The sequence below is a fragment of the Rhineura floridana genome, chromosome 3 (genome assembly GCF_030035675.1).
Source record: "Rhineura floridana isolate rRhiFlo1 chromosome 3, rRhiFlo1.hap2, whole genome shotgun sequence".
NCBI lineage: Eukaryota > Metazoa > Chordata > Lepidosauria > Squamata > Rhineuridae > Rhineura > Rhineura floridana.
The window spans coordinates 157,378,240-157,394,558 of NC_084482.1; the positions used below are offsets into that span (position 1 = coordinate 157,378,240).

A 16,319-nucleotide genomic window follows, 5' to 3' on the forward strand; every position below is an offset into this window, starting at 1 on the left:
CAGAAACTGACCGCCTTTCAGGATCTCCTGTGCAAACTACCAACTTCTTGGCCATTCTCTTCTTCAGAGATCAGCTTCCAGGCCACTTTCAGAGCTTCTATAGGCGCTTGTGACTGTGAGTTAGTGGCTCTGATGCACATGCAGGGTCTCTAGCACCCAAAGGAAGTTTTGTGTGTAGAGGAGCTACCTGTCCTTGTTTTTAAGATGGGGAACTCTGCCTGGATACAGTGGGATTCCTTGTGATTGTACTGTATTCCCCAAGGCAGAAGAGGGAATAGCCTTTGCACATGGAGCCCACATGTATAGTGTTGCCTTCCTGAAAGTTGGATAGGAACATAGGAATAGTATACCATGTCGGACCATTGGTCGGTCTGGCTCAGCACTGACCACACTGACTAGCAGCTGCTCTCCAGGGTTTGAGACAGGGGATACCCCCAGCCTTACCCGGAGATGCTGGGGATTGAGCCTGGGACCTTGTGCATGTAAAGCAGATGCTGTACCATAGAGCCACAGCCTTTTCTGGAACATGCCTGTTATATTTAATCCTTGTTTGGTGTATCCAAAGACAATGGTCATTTTTTGGTGTATCCAAACACAATTGTCTGAATAGCTGCATGCTTAACCCTAGCAATAGCAGAAGGAAATGCAATAGAGGTAAACAGTAAAGTATGGATGGTTGTTCTGGTCTGTGGAAAATGTGAAGATAGATGGCAAAATAAAGGTGCATCTGGCAACTTCACTGTACAGTTTTAGGTGAATGCTGAACATGCACGTCTTTAGCCTGGCCTTTGGCACCTGAGATATGTATTTGTAAGACCCACCCTCTTTGGGAATTTTAGGTTGTTTACAAGTTATATTCCAGAACTATTGTAACCCACCCTGGACCTTTGGTTGAAGAGCAGGTTATAGATAATGATAATGACAATAATATAATCAATCAAGAAACAAATGCTGTGGAAACATAAAGAGTTGCATCTTTAGATCCTAAGCAAAGTTATTTCATGGAAACAACACTCCTGGTACCCACTAATGGAAGAAAGGAGATAATCAGATCCCCCTTCCCCCTGTGAAAATCTGTTCCAGAGAGTAAGGGGTCCTCCAGAAGGGCATGAGAGGTGGAGGTGGAGAGCTGATTATCAAAAATTGTCTTCCCATCCTTTTTGCCAGTGACAGTATCTGCTGGATTCCTTTCATCAGTGGAAGGGCACCTTTGGATCCATCCCAATGTGTGCGATGTAGTGGTGCTCTTAATAGGAATGGAGACAGCCTATCAACCAAGGCCACTGAACCTGCTGCTTCCCAGCTTAGGCTAAAAGGACAAGCCTTCACTTGCTTAGATGAACTGATGCCCCCGGCCACCTTCTCCTGAAACCTGCATGCATACAACTCAGGATGCCACTTAAAGTGACACTTGAGGCAAACGCTGATGTCCTGCTCAGCAAAACATCTGCAGGATGTTGAAAGGATTTCTTTTTTAAAAGGTTCAATGAAATTCACTAGGTTTCAGTTTGCATTTACCAGACAAATAACAACTCATTCTCGCGCTTTCAAAACATGTTGGAATATCGCCCCCCTCCAAAATGAAGATGGGCCCTGCAGCAAAAAGCACAGCATGTCAGGATTAATTATCACTGTGGAGAAAGCCCACAGAGATCCCACCAAAAGGCAAGAGCTCGCTCTGGAATGGAAGAAAAGGTTAGCAGTCCACTTACAAAACAATGCAGCGTACAATTTCTCTACAGCAAGTAGATGTATTTTGCTACTTGGAGGACAGCATTCCAGGTGAGAAATATGTAGCAATTTCTGACTACCAATTAAGGCTCATGCATGCACCAGAACTAGTTTGGCACTCTGTGGAGAATGAGATGGTACTGCACACTGGAGCTCCTGAGGGGCTGCAGGATTTGACAATCAATGTGTTTTGCTGTGCTTGGATCACAGAGGGAGATGGTATACCAAGTAAGAGAACTGACAAGCAGCAATGTCAGAAAACCAACCTGGCACTGTAAGCACATCTTATCTAATTTTGCTGTTCCAACAATAGAGGCAGCTTTAATGTCCCACTTAGAAAGAATGTGTGAACTAGTCATCAGAGACTTTAGGAGCAGTTCACTTGGTGGGGAGGAGCTGCAGCAATAGCAAGAGTGCCAAGTTTGCTCCACCAGCGTGTCTGAGCAGCCCAGACCTCACTGCAGCTGCAGCCTGCCTTCTCCTCCCAGGAAATGGCATCAACACTTCTGCTGACAGGCTACTGTTGCAGTTCCAACACACCAGTCAAGCTACTACTGCTGTTGATGTATTGTTGCAACACATAAACTGAAATGCAAACTCATTGCTAAAGAAAAGCAGGTAGCTTCAAGCCATCTTTTGGAGATCCATCTTTTGAAGATACCCTAGTTCTGAATTTCCTGTATCAAGCAGCGGCTGGGCTAGATGGCCTCCAAGGATCCCACCAACCCCTTGATTTGGTTTATTCCGTTTGGATCCCACCCTGTCTCCAAGGAGCTCAGAGTAGCATACATAAGTTATTTGACCCTCACAGCAATGGGGTAGTCAACATGGTGCCTTCTAGTTGCTACTGGACTCCAACTTACATCAGCCCCAGCCAGCATGGCAAATGGTCAGGGATGGGAGTTGCAGTCCAACATCATCTGGAGGACACCATGTTGCCTACTTCTGTTAGACTGGACAGTATTGACTGGCTTAATGCCATGTATTGCATGGCTGAACAGGCTTTTAAACCCACAGATCATCTGTCCAAGTCCCACATTCTCTAAACTGGTTCTTCCAGTTATCTGTTTCCTGTGTTCTGTGTCAAGTCCCTGGCACAGTGCTGAAATGGAGTTGGGGGCGGCAGCATTTTACCAGAGCATCAGATGAAGAATTTCATCAATTGTGCAGCAAAGGAACTCCAAAGCGTAAAGGAACCTGTAAATGCAAATATAATCAGGAGGAACTAAATGTATTGGAAGGAACACATATGAAACACTGCCCTTAGCATATTTACCAGCACTACTGAATCCAATTTACTTATCCATAGCATAATTTAATTCAACATAGCTAGCCAGAGAGATTTATAATTGCACATAATATTAACATGCCCCAGAAATGCCCACAAATGAGGCTTCTGCTGAGTTTAACAAAATTATCTTTACAACACACCTTTGGTTACATTAGCACCATCATTCCCAAACAGGAAGGCTTTCCAAACAAGGTGCAGCAGTTGCTCAGTGAGACATTAACTCCCCCTTTACCCATCCCAACCCATATTCTGTGCATCTTTGATGAGCCAGAAGGCAGAGTTCCGATGAATGAATCCCTCCTGATCATAGCTTTATGCTTCTTGGGCTGATTGATAATAGCGATGCAGAGGACATTTGCTTTGAATTCAATGCGAACCTACCTAATTCTGAAACAATGCACGAACTGAAACACAGGTATTTTTCAAAGTCGCACTTCCACCAATTCTGTGATGCAGTTCTCCACAAAAGATGTATACAGTAAATAATGTGCATATTAAGGTAAAGTGTATAAACATGCATATATTACTTAAAATAACATATCAAATGAATTATGTTAGGAGAAACTGCTTGCAAAAATGTGCATATCAGGCGAAACTGCTTGCAAAAATGTGCATATCAGGCAAAATTGCTTACAAAAATGTGTGTTAGGAGAAATTGGCATTAGAATGCTGACAAATTTTCAAAATACTTTGATTAGTATTTTTAAACAAAAACATAACAAATATTACAGGCAATTGCAAGCGTAAAAACATTGCTAGGAATGAATATGTAATATTGTAAGATCATCTGGGATGTACATCAATGTCCAAGTGTGTGTCTCCACATGTGACCATGCAAAGTTGGTGGTTCTGTTACCCATGGGCATCTTATATATAATGGAAATTTAGAGAATAAAATCTCAGCTCCAGAATATCTATCTTCCTTGCCCCTCCCTATCTCATGAACCCCAGGAAAGACTGACTAATTCCAGCCAAGCAGTACAACTTTCCATATTCCCAGTTGTGTGCTACATCACACAACTTCTGGGAATATGGGAAGGGGTTGTAGCTATGTGCTTTTTATATATAGAAGATTTAATCCCCAGCATCCAAACCAGCTGCCTTTAGCCTTTGTATGCTTTTTGTCCTTCTAGATAGCCATGGCTTCCTGAGCCCCACCTGGGAGTTAAGGTGTACATGATGGAACCCAAGCTGGGCCCTGTGGGTTGTATTTAACATAGTGCTAAGGAGATTGTCCCATCAGTGCAAGCATTTGTTTGCACAGAACAATCTCCCCTCTCATATCCTGAGCGCTGTTCTGGGGGTTCTCCTGACCCTCCAGAGCAGATCTGGGGAGGGTACAAGGTATTGTCGGGTAAGCCCTGTTGTGCTAGCAGGAATCCTTGTGGTGACTTCCGCTAACATGAATTGGTTGAATACACCCCTGTGCCTGCCAGTTCTGAGGAGTTCCCATGTGTGTGATCTTGGCTGCTGAAGCAGTGTTTGGGAGGTAAGATGAGGGCCATGACTGATTCCCTGTTCTGTGGATCTCCATCTTAGTGGGAGAAAATCAAGCAGCCCAGATCTGCTCAGCAACTCTCTTCACCTAGCATGGTGGTCTTCCCCAATCCCATGGCAACCTCTGAGAAAGGTGTGTCGCTCTCCCTGACTTATGACATCTAACTAGGTGAGGTAAAGTTAAAGCTCATTTATTTGCTGACAGAACTCAAGGAGTTCAAACCGAAACCACCTGTCTTCACAAGGGCAGAAAAGAGACTGGCTTGGGGAAGGAAATTATCTCTCCTGAAAGAAAGTTGCTGCTGTCATTCCTGTCTCCTTGTGCCCCAAAGAGAGGACATCCCAAGTGTTTCAGGAAGTCCTCCTGATTTTGGCTGATAATTAACATCCAGCTCTTTCCCAAACTGGGGCTTGAAACCTGCCCCTGTCATGTATATTTTGTGGTCCGACTTGTTACTTCTTTGTTGCATGCAATTAGTTTTTAACTGTTATTTTCCCCAAAAAATGCTTGCCCAACAGCGCCTGCAATTCAATTGACATTTCTAATTTTGATCAGAATGTTCAGAGTAAGCTTGCTCTAGATCATGATATCAGAAAGTCATCCTCTGTCACGTAGCTAAAGGCTGACTGAATCAGAAAAAAAGCACTACTGATATTTTGCAGGGATTATTAAAAGCACTGAGGTTTGGCAAGCATTAAATAACTTACCTCAAATTAACTTGCAGCTCTGTGTGCATGTATAATTCTAATTGGGAGCTTTTAGTACAGTGAAATTTCCAGAACAAAAGGGAACACACACAGTCCCCAGATAATGAATTGCAAGATTTACGCAGGCAATTTTTGCAAGACAATCTTGTTGCATATCTTTTCCGTTGACGAGTTGTTTCGATGGGTGCTGTGGATCCAATGTACAACTTCTCATTTGACATAAGTGTTCAGCTTGAAAAGAAAGATGTAATGTTTAGAAAAGGTTTCCAAAAACATTCATATGGAAATAGAGTTACCACCTTTGCAATCAGTGAATTCAGAACATTTCTTTGTTATCATGCTAGAGAAGCATGCCCTACTGGGAAGTTGATCCTTCCTGCTGCCAAAGTCATTGTGTACTGTCTAGTCCATGGAAGAAGCACCTGCCCTCTAAGGTTACTACATAGTGTCTGTATTAATGACACTACCAGGCTTGAAGGTAAAGTAGAAAATACACTTACATTTATCCCAGAAGCAGTAGAGATTGTAGAAAGATTCACACATTATCCTCTCAGTGTGAGAAAATGTGTACAGAAGACTCCATGCACCTGTAGCAGCTTCTAGCCACTACAGCTGCCAACCCTTTTATTTATTTTTATTTAACAGGAATTAAATAATCATCAAAACCTCCAAGAGGTTTATATATAATATAAAATATACATACAAATTACAAACAAAGCAGATGTTAAAAGCAGTTAACCTAAAAAAATCAAAATAAAACTAACAGTTTTAAATTCATACATTATAAAAATAAAATTACATATTAAAATAAGTGTCAAACGTACATGTCTGGGTAGGCTTAAACAAAAAAGGTTTTAGCAGACACTGAGAACAGTACAGTAAAGATATTAAGCCTGCCTAATATCAGTGGGGCAGGGAATTCCAAAGTGTAGATACTGCTATACTGAAGGATCAATTCCTTGCAAGTATGGAATCAGCATTTTGTGGCACTTGTAAATGTGCCAGTTCCACAGATCAAAGCAGTCAAGTGGGCATATTGGAGGTATGGCACTTCTTCAAGTAAACTGATCCCAAGCTGTTAAGAGCTTTATGTATCAATAGTAACACCTTGAATTTGGCCCAGTAACAAATTAGCAGCCCATGCAGATCTCTGACTAGAGGTGTAACATGCTGACAGGGTCTCCCCCTCCTGTTAGCATTTGTGCTGAAGCAGTCTGTACTAACTAAAGTTTCTGGACCAAGAACAAGGGAAGCCCCACATACAGTGCACTGGAGTAATCCAGTCTTGAAGTCAAAAATTCCTGGATCACAGTGGTCAAGCTATCTCAGTCCAAGAACGACCATAGCTGTCATACCAGCCAAAGCCAGTAAAAGGCACTCCTAGCTACCAAGTGACAAAGCTAGTTCCAGAAGCACCCACAGACTGTGTACCCACTACTTCAGGGGAAGTGCAACCCTGCTCAGGGCAGGCAATCAGGAACCACTCACCCACAGTGCCCCCATCTTCCTGGGATTTAGAGTCAGCTTATTTTCCCTCATCCAGTCCACTGCACACAAGCACCAGTCCAGGACCTGAATGGCCTCTCTTAATTCAGATATCATGGAGAAATAGAGCCGAGTGTCATCAGCATCTGATGGCACCTTGTGGCAAATCTAATGACTACTCCCAGTGGCTTCAAATAGATATTAAATAGCATTGGAGACAACATAGTGCCTTGCAGCACCCCATAGGATGTTGGGGGGGGGGTCAAAAAGCACTCTCCCAGTGCTACTTTCTGGACATGGCCACGTAGATAAGATCACAACCAGTATAACACAATGCCCCCAATTCCCATCCCACAACGCTGGTCCAGAAGGATTATATTGTGGATAGTATTGAAAGCCACGATAAGGTTCCATCAGTCTCTGAGGGGGAACACCTTTCCGGGGGGGGGCAGCTGCAGCCACCACTTGAAACTCTGCACCCACCCACTGTGACAACAGCCTGCAGTACACCAACTTCCTCCTTTCCTCTGCCAAGAAAGTGCAAGATATTGCCTACAAGTGAAGTGACAAAAGTAGAAGCCACTCTCTTTGCTATGAGCAAACTTAGGACTGGAAGGGAGTTCTCCTCCACAGGTGCCTGTAATGGTTATCCTAATCAGTAGTCATCACAAGCACATGGACCTCTCTGTACATGTGTGCCTTATTTAGAGCTAACTATCTCTATGAGGACAACGTATCCCATCAGGGAAAGCAAGAAATGTGTCAGGAAAAACCAGAACTAGTATATCCACTGTAACTCAAAAACATTCTCTTGGCACACACATTTGATTTCTGGCACAAAACAAACGTATGCTTTGGCAGTAAAACAGAAATATGTCCAGCCATCCCAAGTCACTTGTTTTCTCTGCTTTTCCCAGCTTTCTTGTTGTCTCAGGAAAAGTAATATAGCCTGCAGTGAAGAACGTGCTGGATCAAGGTCAGCTGCTGTCCTGTGTTACATGTCACTGAGTCTCATCCCTACAGCAATATTTGGTTGCTAAACAGATGTCATGACCCTCAAACCTAGCTCTCTGTGCTGCCCTGAAAAAGACTTGGATGAGGAGAAGATACAGGCTGTCCCTCTCATCAGAAACCATCAGCACCTCCTCCCATGCCCTTCCTACATCTGAGGACGTAACTGTTCTGCCTTATAGGAACCTCCCCAATACAGTCTCCATCTCCTCTGCCTTGTAGAATCCAGCTGTTACAAAACCTAACAACAGCCCTTCAAGCAAAACATTCAGTACCTCCAGGGAGGTGGGACTTTTTGTAGAATAGTCCTTGCCAGCCTTCATAAGGTTTCAACTGATAGGGAGAAGAGCTACAACCAACACAAGGCCTACCTAAATCTAGACATACCTGGGCCAGTCAAGACTTGGAAACATGGTTAGTTATTCCATATCAGAAACACAATTTAGCCTCCTATTAGTACAGGGGTTGCCAATGTTTTGAGGCAAGTGGGCACATTTGGAGTTTTGAGAAACTGCTGTGGGCATCAGTCACAAAATGACTGTTGTGGGGTATGGCATGATTCAAAATGGCTGCCACATCTAAAAGAAAAGAAAACGGACAACAAAAAGATGTGGGCATAGCTAACATCAGCCCCCCCCCCCAATGCAGGAAAAGACACATCAGCCACCACCACATTCACTCACAGAGAGGAGCTCTTTGCACCTCTCCCGTTTTTAGAAGAGAAGGAAAGATGAGTGTCCAATCCTGGCATCAATGAAATATGGGCATGTCTGAGGGTGCACCTTCAATACAGGAGAAGCCAAGCCAGTGCAAACAGGAACTGAGCAGGAAGAACAAAAGTCTCTTGTGCACTGTGGATTTTTGAAAGATTTTTACTGAGATCTTTCATAGGTGCCATACTAGTGGGCACACTGGTGTCCATGGGCACCACACTGATGACCCCTGTATTAATAACTCAGTATGTTACATCATCTTTGATACCTGTTTTGCTCCCCTAACCTGATTGTACCATGCCAGGGCAGGTGCTCCTATTGCCCAATTCTTGCTACACTACTGTGCACTTTCTATATTTCAGGAGACGGAGAGAAGTGAGCGTGCTCCCTCTTTAAAGAAATGGCATCCTGTTCTCACTTATACAGGTCTATAAATGTACTATGTATCATTCAACTACCGATTTAGTGCTTACCTATGTTTCTTACTGAGACTGTCAGACTGGAATTGATCTGTTTTGTTTGAAATAACCTCCAATTCTTAGTGAATGAAAAATGAGACTCAAGGGTCCTTAAGAGCAAACACTTTGCCCTTAAAACAGACACATCCTCAAATAAATGTCTACGTTTTCATGCCTACAGAAACAGACACTGCTGATTGATGGGTGATTTAATAATACTTAAAAAAAAATAAACTGCTCTAAACTAGTTTACAACCCCGTGTCTGCCAAGGATGAAGCCAGCTTGAGTCTTCTGATCTTACAATGGTCATTATCATTGCTGAGCTATTATGGGTTGGCCAGAAAAGGCACAGGAATACCTTTTTGTTTCTAGACAGAGCCATTTGTTACAGTCCAGCCCAGAGAATATGTTGAAAGGAGAGGGGAGTGCAATCAGGAACATAACAAGAGCCTCAAGTTGGGGGACTCAACAGCTCACTTCCTGTTTTGTGGGATTTTAATTCGTCTTAATATTGTGAATCTTGGATGCGTGTGTAGAAAGACACAAGACACTCTCTATCCATTCCAGCCAGGAGTTTTGCTAGATGAAGTCAGCTGTGGATTCTGATCCTGCTCTCCTTGCTGCCATAATAATTACTCTGAACTGCTACCTTCCACTGACGTGGGGAATGCCTGCTTCACAGATGCAGATACTTACCCTGCCATTCATGTTCCTGAGACAGGACTTCATGCAATTCTCAACTGTTTGGTATGCAATGCATGTGTCCGTTCCCACTGTCATAGCTGTGCATCTCCAAAGCAGTCAAATGAGATGGCGGCATGGCCAGGGATACCAAGAATGTGGAAGAACATGCTGCAGTGGAATGAACATGGCAGAGAAAAGATGAGTACAGGAGGTTCCTTGTCACATAGTGTCATGGGGCCAACACAAATGCACCACAAGTGGTATAGATCTCTGGACAGAAGCCCCACATTCAATAGTTTACTGAAGAAAAACAGGAAGGCACATCTAACTCCTATCGATTCATTCAGATCTATATCTAGCTATCCATCCATCCATGGTTTGTGTGTGTGTGTATTAGTTTATCATGTCACCTTTAGCCCTGCTTCCTTCTCCATTATCCACAACACCTTACTATAGGTGTGGGGAACATGTGGCTCTCCCCATGTTGCTGGTCTACTACTCCCATCGTCGCTGACCATTGGCCATGCTGGCTGTGGCTGATGAGAGTTGGAATCCAACAAAATCTGGAGGTCTCCAGGTTCCCTAACCTACACACTACAAGATATCTGGTGTGTAGTATAACTTTGCCTGGCAAAAGTCATATTTGGTTCATAACTCTTTAACCTGGTGAGAGACTTACTGACAACACAGGAATAAAGTTAGGCCTAAAAATAGGAAAACTGTACCTTTTGTTCCCTAACTCTTAGACCCATCACTATCATTTTAAAATTCAAAGACAGCATATTTTCTATAAACGCCAATCTTGTGTGAATACCTTTTTAGATATCTGGAGGGCTTATATTGACTTGTATGCTGAATTTCAGACAGAGGTACTGATGGTGGTTGTATCTTGGGATGTGAGCTGACAGTGCTTTTTGTGATTGTGTCTTATTTTTCCCCTGACCTGTTTTTTCCCCTTTGTTTTCCCTCCTTTTTTTCTTCTTTGTGAAATCTGATAAAAATTAATTAAAATTCAGGGAGAAAAGAAGAGGGGGAAAAAGGAAAGATATATCTGTCTCCTTACCATTACGGGTAAGTTGAAACTAAAAAAAGACATCAGGCACATACAGCTGGCTGGCTGGCTGGCTGGCTTGGGGTATTCATTTACATTATTTCCTGGGCTTTGAGGTTCACTTTCCAGTACCATTGCTGTAAGAAAGTAAGTGAAAAGTTTAGGATGCACATATCCTCCTCTGTTGAACAGATGTGAATTCTTATGGTCAGCAGTTTGGAAGGATCTGAAGAATTGTGTCTGTTCAGATTCTGTTCCAGTATCTTAAAATCCAAGGTGATGTCTTCTTTTGCTGTGCACTAGTGTTGTGCACTTTGTCACCCGAAGACCCCCAAACACTAACTACACATAGAGTCAAAAAATCTCCATGAAAAGTTGCTGTGGGTGCTCAAAACTGTTAGCAATACATCTTCACCATCTTCATCTACAGCAAGAGTTCCAACCAAAAAACAGGTGAAAGGTTTTCTTCAGCTTTGCTAACCATGACGATGGGCCTGCCACAGTGTATTCTCAGTCATGGACAACTTAGGGTTTCTATAACAAAACTTTGGTGCATAATGGTGCTTTCTCCAAAAAGAGATGGATTCCAAGGTGTACATTTCAACAGAGGAAAGCTGAACGGCAACATGTTCCCCAAAACACTTCTTTGGTTTTGAGATACAGGTGAAATTAATTCCAGGAGGCTGAAGGTACTAGAGTCAAATGCTTCACCTTCCTTCCTATTGTGACAACTCCAATGGCAGCACAACCAGCCAATAAGGAGTCCCTCAGCCATCAGGTCCACCCAAGCAATCACAGCTCACAGCAAACATTCTCCTCTGCCCACAGCTCTATATTAATCATTTATATCATGTCAATGAATACCATCTTGCCCCCCAACAGTTCTCTGCAACCAGTCACATAGCCCATATTATTAATTGTAATCAGTTACTGAACCAGCATCTCTCTCTCTCTCTCTCTCTCTCTCTCTCTCTCTGACACACACACACACACACACACACACACACACACACACACACACACACACACTGAGGTTTTTGTTTTGTTTTCTTTGTTTTTAAGGAATGATCGGGCACAATATCACCTGCATAACTATGCAAGAGACCAAGGCTGTTCTTTAGAAAAACCCTAACCCTCAGAAGGTTCAAAGGCAATTTGGAGTTTTTTGTTACCAACCTGCAGGCTGATCCGATGGACTTCAGTAACTTAATAACGTGTGGATACCCAGAAAAGGAATTTGTCTATGCACAGTAGAATAGTGATAAGACTCTTCCAGTATTAGAAGAAAATGTAACAGAAATACTTGAGTCATTTGTTTTCCATACCTATATCAAGTTACTCATTTAACATAAATAAATACATAAAGAAGAGAAGGGTATTCATTTCTGCCAGCTCAAAATTCAGATTCAGAATACAGTTTAACCTTCAAATTTTGATAGTGTGGGCCTTTGGGGCTGTTTCACACATTGCATAGTAACAATCCTGTGTTTGCCACTTTGTAACAGGGAGACACAACAGGCAATTCTGGTTCTCTGATGACTGCATGATACATGTGTTTTCAAACCTCCTTATTAGCACTTTTTAAGATACACTTAAAAAATACTTTTGCAAGTTCTGTTTAATTGTTGGACAATACAAATGAGTACACATGGCATTCTTCTTTGTTTGTATAGGTCAGACATACTGGCCTGGTTTGAATGTACACATCTTGGCTTATTATTATTAAGCCAAGATATACACACAAAAATGTTAGGGATAGAATGTGCAACTGCTACAGATGCGCTGCCGCTCTGTTCCATGCCCACCGACTCCATCATCACGGAGAAGGCAAAAGGGGATGAGCCCCTACCTGGGGCAAACAATACAGTGGAGGCCACGACAACAGCCTCCCCAGCAGGGACAGACCAGAGAAGAGAAAGAGGAACAGGACGAGGAGGCACGACACTTCAGGGCAAGCAGCAGGCTGCAGACTGGGAAGGGCAAAAAATTAGGTGAATTCCAATACCACCTGGCCAGAATTGAGTGGATTTTTCACCGATGCCAGCCTGTTGCTTGCCCCACAGTGTGGCGCCTCCTCTTCCTGTTCCTTTTTCACAGTCTGTCTCTGTTCGGAGAGACTGCTGCTGAGGCCTCCACCATATTGTTCCGCCCGGGGAGGCTCGTCTCCTGCCACCTCCTGTAACTCCTCCTGTGCCAAACAGTATCCTAGAGACGCCTGATGCTTCCCAGCCTTCTGCTTCCCCCCCTGCAGATGAGGACCCTGTTCTGTCAGATGAGCCCACAGAGACTTGCCCCACTTCACCGTGCTCACAACGTAGGGAGAAGCAGACAGGGAAGAGGGCGTGCGTGCGAAGGAGTGAGAGGTTACGCTCCAAGACCTCTCCTATTTAAGACTGTCGTGCTGTGAATGGGGCGTTGAGTCAACTTTCATCACACGTTGCAGAGCATGTCTAGAGGGTAGTTAGGGACTTGTAGTGAGTTAGCATAGGCTCTTTTCTATGAGGCGCTCAGCCTTTGATGTATCCATTACGTTTATAAAGCAAGAGTTCCTTGCACCCTCGTCTCCGACTCGTGATTCCCGCTCTGAACCGGACACCCTTCCCCGTTTCCTTTCTCGGTGTGCCATTAAAAAAAAATCCCAGAGGTATAACTAAAAACGCAGTGTGTAAAAAGGCCCTTATAAACATGAAGTTGCTCATACATAATTTCAGACAATATGATGTGGAGTGGCTGCTTCCACACTAAATATCTACTGTGGAATAGCCACGTTTCATTTGCTTACTTTTTATGCCTGTATGATGTCATGATTGAAACATGCTCCTCCATATTTTCCCGCTTCACCTTCTGCCCCCCCCCCAGCTCAGAAATACTACTTTTTTAATACAATGGAACAGCTGGCTTACTGCACAGCTATACTGGCCAGTTGTGGGCTCTATAAACTGTTCTAGCCATTTCCTTCTTTATTGTTGTTCTCTCCTCTCTAGGAATCAACTCTATCACTTTAGCCCTTCCCTAGCTAAACAGAATTACCTTTACATCCATTCATTTTCTACATATGCTTCTCCCCCAAAAAGTTGCAGACAGGAACAATTATAATTAGGAGTTCAGCAAGGGGGGAGGGAGTAATTTACCCTTTCTACCCCACACCATGTTCCTAAGGAAAATTGTCCCCACAACCACCACCACATTGGGATTGCAGAATGTTATTTGGGTTGTAGAAGTCTGGAAGCAGAGTTGCTATTCTACTTGCAACTTAAAACAGAACAGCAATGATTAGGTGCTGCTGAAATTGTCCATGTCTGAAATGACCCCATGATCTACCGATATTATATTTGTACTAATTTATACTACCAGAATATGAAACAAATTTGCTTAGTGTGCTGTAGTGGTTAGTGTCCAACTAGGACTTGGCAGGGCTGATACAAATCAATGATTTTCTTTTTAAAAAAATTAAAAATAGGATTTCTTAAATTTTAATTTGGAGTTCTATTTAAATCAGATTTCAAAATTTTCTTAAAACAATTAGTAAAAAAAGAGCCTAGGTCAAATGAAAACTAATTCATGAAAACTAATTATACAACTTCTAATTATATTCTATGAATATGTCAACAGCAGTTTATGAAGATGGGAGATAACCTGATCAGTCCTTTTCTGCAGGAAGTGTACATGAAGTGCACACTCTCTCTGTCTCTCTCTAGGCCTTGCCTCTCTCTAAGTGCAAAGATAGAGAACGTCAACGAATAGAGAATGTGGGGAGATGGAGTAGATCTGAACAAGGAGGAAACCACTGAAATGGTTATCTACCTCTTAACAGCAGTAGCCTCTTCTGCAGGTGTAGGGAGAATTATTTCTTCCTTTGGATTCATTCATTCTAAATTGAGCAATAAAGCAGGAAAGCTTGTATTTATTTTCCAGACAATGAACAAGGAAGACAACAGTGAAGAAGACTGAGATTGAGACCTCAACATTTGATTATTCCAGTTATCTCTGTATGGGGTTACCCTTGCGCCTTGTCCAGAAATTCCAGCTGGTGCAAAATGCTGCGAGTAGACTGTTGATGGGCACAGACTGCACATACCTCTGGTGATTAAAAGCTTGCACTGGCTGCCCATATCTTACTAAGCCAAGTTCAAGGTTCTTGTATTAATTTTCAAGGCCCACAGCCCAATCCCTGAGATCTTTGGGGGAGTCTCTGTCAGTGTCTCAGATGCACAGTTTGCAACCACTAGAAGCCATGCATTCAGTGTTGTAGGCCCAAGTCTGTGAAACTCCCTTCCAAGTTAGATTAGACAGGCACCATCCTTGTTGAACTTCAGGTGCACGACTAAGATTTAAGGTAGTGGATAGTTTTATTATGACTTTATTGTTTCATTTTCTGTATGGCTTGTTTTTATGTATACTATCTTAAATAAAATAAAATAAAATAAAATAACTAAATGTAACAAAATCAGGGAAATTTACAATTTCTTTGAATTATTTGCACCCCACCTTTCCTCCTAAGCCAGAGAGTATTTTATCCTCACAACAGCCCTGACTGACTGAGATATGGGGATTTGCTTGGGAGAACTCACTGAGCTTCTCAAAGATGAGTGACGCCAATCTCCACATTTCAGTCTTATGCAGGTGTACTCAGAAGTAAGTCCCACTGTGAACTGAGAGCAGCCTTTTGAAAATGCTTCCTAAATACAAATACAGACCCTGAGAGCACATAGAGAGGGTATCCTTGAAGGTGAGTTGGAAATCAGAATTGTAAATGCTGGTAAGGCTGCAATCCTACATCCACTTATCTGGGAGTAAGTCCCACTGAAGTCAATGGAATTTACTTCTCAGTAGATGTGTACATGATTCCTCAGGGAGATGCATAAAGTAGCATTTCACCCCTTCAGGCATGAACAGCCAGTTGTGTACATTTTGAACTGCAGAGCAGAAATGTGTTGAAGGATGTATCTGCTCACACTTTTGTGTACACTGAATACTCAGTACACAGTGCAATAATGGGAGGGCAATGGGTTGTGCCCACCTGGCCTTGATACAGACATGTACATTGACATCTAACTGGTTCATAGGCAAACAGGGGCCAATGCAGGAAGCCTTAACAATGCATAACCCAGTGGATCTGTTTTGGGGTGCAAATGAGGCATTGCCCCGCCAACTTCAGTCTGCGCCCACCTGCCTGCCTTCTTACTTACAACTAGTCCAGGGGATGGCATTGCCCGTCTGCTTCCTCCTCTTTAGTCTCAGTGTTGCCCTTGTAGTACTCAACAACTCAACCAGAATTAGTTCCCTTTGCCTAACACTGGCACTGGCTTTACCTACTGTTGGCCTCCCTACCATCTGCCCTTCCCGTGCCAATGGGCATCAGCCACCACTGGTATAACCATTACCATTGAAAATTTAGGAACAACAATTGCATCCATGAACCCTCAACTCTCTGTGCCAGTTAAGTTTTTAATATTTTACCCTCCCACCCATCTGAAAACCCTTCTTCAGAATAGGAGGCATTCTAAATTTCATTGCTTTTTGTGGAATTCTATAAAAGAGATGTCTAAAAACAAAGTAGGAAGAATATTCAAGCCAAGGACAAAAGCTATTAGATGTTTAATGTTGAATATGGGAGAGGAAAACTGATGCAGGTCATCAAAAAACATACCTAGGACATTGCCCAAGTTTGAAAAAGATGTCTGAAGGG

At 42.9% G+C, this 16,319-nt stretch overlaps 1 long non-coding RNA gene across 1 annotated transcript in view; it reads right to left on the minus strand.

Moving 5' to 3' along the window:
- Positions 1–3,066: 3,066 nt before the first annotated feature.
- The window catches only part of LOC133382342 (uncharacterized), a 41,788-nt gene continuing 28,535 nt past the window's right edge, over positions 3,067–16,319 (minus strand). The window contains exons 2-4 of the long non-coding RNA XR_009761912.1: positions 10,643–10,767; positions 9,592–9,747; positions 3,067–5,458 (exon numbers count right to left, since the gene is read on the minus strand). This is a non-coding gene — a long non-coding RNA (uncharacterized LOC133382342). The remainder of the gene's footprint in view (positions 5,459–9,591; positions 9,748–10,642; positions 10,768–16,319) is intronic.